Here is a 5,765-nt window from a genome sequence, read left to right as displayed (position 1 = left end):
ATAACCAGAATTTAGATAATATATATGAAAAATTATTCATTAACAAAAGGGTTTTTGTTGGCTGTTCTCATCCATTTTTGGTTCTTAACAGGGAAATTATAAGGTTAGGTTTAAAGGCTTTTCTAAATAAGCCATATACTTGATCAAAGTTAGAAATTGGTGGCAGAGCTCCATTGTGGCAAATTATATACTCCAGATTTTTTTTTTTTTTTTTGCATAGAAAAATATAGTGGGCTATTCCCTAAGGAAAACATGTTTGTTCTTTTTACCACTTCACTATGAAGATCAAGTTTTGTCCACTTGGCCATGTAAAGACTTCCTTGTCCCCTTCATGAGGTCTCCTATCCAGTCTATATTCATTTCTCTCCACCACCCCATGAACTTCAACAACTCTCACATACTTGCTCACACCAAATAGGAATCTCTTAGCCTGAGAATCTCCTCTCAGCTCTTTCCATGCCTCTTTAGGAACTGTAACCTTTTGCAGTTTCTAGATTTTCCGTCTGTATATGTGAATGCTCATAAGCAGAAACTTATTTGTTTCTCCAGATCTGAATGGCATAGATTTAACTCCTGTGCAAGATACTCCTGTGGCTTCAAGAAAAGAAGATACATATGTTCATTTTAATGTGGACATTGAGCTCCAGAAGCATATTGAAAAATTAACCAAAGGTTTGTAATTATCAGTTACTGACTTCTTAAGGACTTCTTAAGGACAGTACTTATCTGGGTTTGTGTTGATAGTGTACTTGAAAACAAGATCTTATGTCACAGTTATGAAGATTGACTTAAAGTCAAATCAACAATTTTTTTTAAAATATGAGAATTAGCAGTTGCATTATCTAGTTTGTAATAATGTGGTTAAATATTATTTGACAGGGAAGTATTTCTCATAATACAGAGTTAAGGAAGCAGGTTCTCTAATAATTACCTTAAGTCCTTTTAGGAAGCTAATGATTACTTTCTAATAGTTAAGGAATTATTTTTTTTCTTTCAATAAGATGCATTGGGTAAAAAAATACTATAACTGGCAGTTAGTTTGTAAGAATATGGAAAGGACAATCTGGGCATGGTGGTTTCAGGAGGGAGAGAAATAAAATATCAAAGGAACTCTTTTAAATTTCTATTCTAATATAGGTGCTTATTGAAACCATTTTTATAGGTACTGCTGATACTTAAGTAACTTCTGTTTTTCTTGTGGTATTTAATATTTTATATTCTTTGGTAGTTTATGATTCATACTGTTCTAATGGTTACTAGTTCATGTTTCTTCTTAGTCCCTCTTATCTAGAATGTAACTTTGGAGTAAATCAATCATCAAACTATTTTAAACAATCATCTTTCTATTGTGGTTACAGATACAAGAAACCCACTGACTTTAAAAGAAAGAAATTGCAGTTATTGACCAAGAAACCACTTTATCTTCATCTACATCAAACTTTGCACAAGGAATGATTCTGGCATGAGTAATGTGGAATTTCTGTGAATTTTACCACTCAGTAGAAACCATCATAGCTCTGGGTAGCATATTCATCCTTCAGGAGGCAGGAAGTGAGCCGTACCTATAGGCCAGTGAGTCCATTGCAAAGCTGTACCACAGAACTAAAGTCCAGCACCTCATTGTTATGACTCCTTTGGATACAAGGTTTATTGTAGATTTTGAAACATGTTTTTACTTTTCTATTAATTGTGCAATTAATAGTCTTTTTCCTAATTTATCACTGTTCCTACCCTGCTTCCTGGAACAATACTGCTGTGGTAGCAATGCTCATCTTCAAACTTTAAAATACAGCAATAAGAATGTGTTAGAGTTTACATATTTGTTCACTTTTGCTCCAATATGGTCTTTTGATTTGAATTAACTTCAAACTTTTGAATTGAATTGGGTAGGATAGTACCAGATTGCTTTGAAAGGAAATTGGATCAGTTATGGTCTGTCTTATAGGCTGTTCCTTAGAGCTGGCCTAAATTCACCCTCATCTGATAGTTCTACTTAGAAATAGTGTGCCTTGACCAGATCAATATCTTATATGGGAGTGCCCCCCAGATTGTAGCTGTGATTTTTTTCCAGATGACCAGATTGTTTTTCTGAAAGTGAGCATATTTTTAGTCATGTTGATTAGTTGTTCTACATCACATTGCTATTGTTTCTAGGGTTAACATTAATGATTCTAGGATTAACATTAAAACCATCTCTCTCAGAATAATTACAAATTTTGGGGTGGGTTTAAATCATGTCATCTAAAAATAATTGAGTCAGATGCTAATGAGATACTGCAGGAACAACTGCTGTTTTTCTGACAACTGATTGTGAAACCTTAAAACCTGCATACCTTGTCTTTATAAAGTGATGAGTATGCAAAATCTGGAAAGATATTCTATTTTTTTAATATAGGTAGATACAACTGCCATTTATTTCCTATTTAGATATATTGACATTCATATGAAAATATGCAGGTCATTAGCCTATTATAATTTCACCATTTACATTACTTTTAACTTAATGATGAGAAATAAATAAAACTTTCATAGTACACAAGGTGGATATTTGATACACAGAACATAAAGATTTGTGAGGAGTTTTTTGTGGGTTACATGTAGAACCCATGTATTTTAATATTCACTATTTTAAATGAACAATGCATGAAGGGAATGCAATACTTGGCCTATTTTTAAACTAGTGTAAACCCTAATCATACCATCTGTTTGCTTTTTAAAATGAATAACAGTAATTTTAGCCCTTGCACTTCAAGAGATCTAGTCTTTAATTTTTCAGTTGTCTGTTAGGTCAATTTTGTTTACTAGATGAATTTTAATAAAACTATATGAGCCTGAAAGAATTCTCAACCAAATTTAGTCTTTTCTTTCATTTGGATTGGGTTAATTTCACAAGTGCAAAAATAGTCCAGTCTACAGTAGTTCTAGGAAATGAAGAATTTGCCTTAATAAAATGTTCACTCAACTGAAACTCTGAGTAGTCAAAATTTCCAGACTGTAAACTTCTCAAGAGAAGGGCCTCATCTTCTCCATGTCATGTAAACTTTCCAAGGTGCTTGGCAGCACTCTGTACCCTGTGGAGTACTCAGTACCTTTTGTTTGATGTTACTGATGTTGAAGTTGCTCCCTTAAAATCTACGATTAAAATGTAGCAAAACTGATACCTTGTTCTTTCTGTTTTTTCATTGACTATAAAACATGTATATCAAAGTGATAATTTAAAAAAAACAAAACTTTTTTTTTGGTTGTAGATGGACACAGTACCTTTATATTTATATGTGGTGCTGAGGATCAAACCCAGTGCCTCACACGCAACCCCAGCCCCTCAAAGTGATAATTTATATGAAGAAACATTTAGCATCCTTCACATAAGAATGCTTTTTTTAACTTCTATTTATTTATGTGATGCTGAGGATTAAACCCAGGGCCTTGCCTGTGCTAGGCAAGTACTCTACCACTAAGCCACAACCCCAGCTGCCACCAAAGAATGGGCTTATATATAAAAAAAGAGGATGCTTTGTATGAATGTCTTTCATCAGCATTAAACAAACTTAAATTGAACATTGTCATTAGCTTAGCTTTAATTCAGACCTGAATGACCAAACCTCCCCCGCCAAAAAAGGTGGTTTTATCTTGAAGCAATTAACACAAAACAATCTGTATCTCACAAATTAGTTGTTTAAATTTACTTTCTAGTGTGGGAGTGGATGAGTCACTGGACAATAATTACAACTATAGCAGTAGTACTTTCAGGTTGAAACACTACTGCTTCACAAATGAAATGATTTTAGTAACTAAACTCAAACACAATTTGCTGGAGAGGACTTCTAAAACTTTTGAGATACAAAAGTATAATTGAATCAAGGGACAATATTCTCACAACCGGTATATGGGCAGCTACCTTGGGCTTTGCTACAGAAGTGGTACAATCAGATGGATGTAAGGAGAGGAAACTATGGGTGGGCTCAGAACTGCTCAGATAAACTACGTAGAACGCATTATAGCTTACTAATAGAATAAATACAAAAAAGGCTTTAGAGGGAAAACTACTGTTGCTTTGAATAAAAAAATAAATCTGCCTTTCCTTGAAAATTTATCTTCCTAGCTGACATCACCTTTATTTAAATGCTATTTTAAAATTAGAAGTTATAGTAACTTCAGCATTGCCTTGTGTCCAGTAGAGGTTGAAAGATACATTCAAAATTGGTGTTTGTGACTTAAATTTTATTTTACATGGTTAAAAATGGCATAAGCTATTATATGGTTTTCCTCTTACACACAGCTGCTGCTTCTGATATTAAATGGAGGCTATGTAGATTGAATTCTTCCTAACGGACTCAAATTCTTTTTGATTCTGAGTCATCTTCAGTAGTTTAGAGATTTTGTTTCACAGAGATTTTGTTTCACACTGAAGCTTTTGCACCTATTTTGAGAATACTTAGGGGACATAAAAAGAACAATGATATGTTCTAGGTTCCAACAATCCTATTACTTTCTAGAACTTTAAAGAATGGAAGAATATGGTCTAGCAGTAAACAAAAGTACCAGGCTTTTATATTTTATTTAAATCTTAAACCTCTTAAAATGTACTGTTAAAATTGCTGTAATTAAAATTACAGCTCTGGAGAGCTAGTTCTTAGAAACATTGTTTTAAAGACAGTAGTTACAGATTCAGGACTTGCTTTAATTGATTTTTAAATAAAATATATTTGAGTATCTGTAAAAAAAAAGAAGAATTTAATTCAGCCCATAGTTGCTGATTAAAGACATTATAAGCCTTAGAGTTTCATTCATTCTTTCTCAGAGGATTATACTTTTCTAATTTTTTTTATCATATTCCTTGAAAATCAGTGGCAAGGTGTACATTTTTTTAAAAGAAATTTCCTTACTTTTTATAGACACAACATACCACCCTATATTTTACTGTTTTAATGCAATAATGGCAAAAGCAGTAGAACTTCAGGTCAAACAACTCTTGCTACTAATGTAAACTCATTCTCAGAAAACCATTCTCACATGGACAGTGGTTAGAAAAAAGTACATGAATGTGCTACAAAAATAGAGCCACAAGACTTCTCACAAGTAAAAGAAATTCCTCTGTATAAGTCCACAGTTGACCAAGGTCCAGCCTCCTTAACAGTGAGCAACAGGAAATATGCTGCCAAGTCACCATCTTCAGTTCTAAGAGTGAATTTACATGCTTCCCCAATGGCACAAAGTCTCATGACGATCCAATGAATCAACAGACACTTGGGAAATATTAATAAACAATTTTTTTATGAACTATTACAACAAAGAACTTCAGCAAGAAGGAAAATGAAGTTTATGATCTTTGAGTAAACATTTTTAGCGTAACAGTCTCTGCGACCAGATATTTAAAGAGAAAACTCAAGCTTATAAAACACCATTTCTCTGTTATCAACTGGAATACACTAAAAATAGGATACTGGAAATACATGTTCTTAAAGCATTTCCACAGGAAATGTCCATAATTATGACATTCTAAATCATTTAGCAATTGTATATGCTACATTAACTAAAACAAAAGTATTTCTTATTGCACATTTTAAAGTTGGAAGGATACTCTAGTTTAAGTGGGGGATATTTAGGGGGAAAATATTTTGGCTCCAAATATATACTGCACCAAGGCAGCTTCATTCTAAAAACATAAACCATTTAAAATAAACTTTTATATTTTGAAGCCAATAATCCTTCAACACAATGAATAGTTCATAGTCCACTTTCTGACTAAGTGTCAGAGGTTAATT

This window comes from Callospermophilus lateralis, unplaced genomic scaffold, assembly GCF_048772815.1.
Source record: "Callospermophilus lateralis isolate mCalLat2 unplaced genomic scaffold, mCalLat2.hap1 Scaffold_63, whole genome shotgun sequence".
Lineage (NCBI taxonomy): Eukaryota > Metazoa > Chordata > Mammalia > Rodentia > Sciuridae > Callospermophilus > Callospermophilus lateralis.
Note: the sequence above shows the minus strand (reverse complement) of the source record.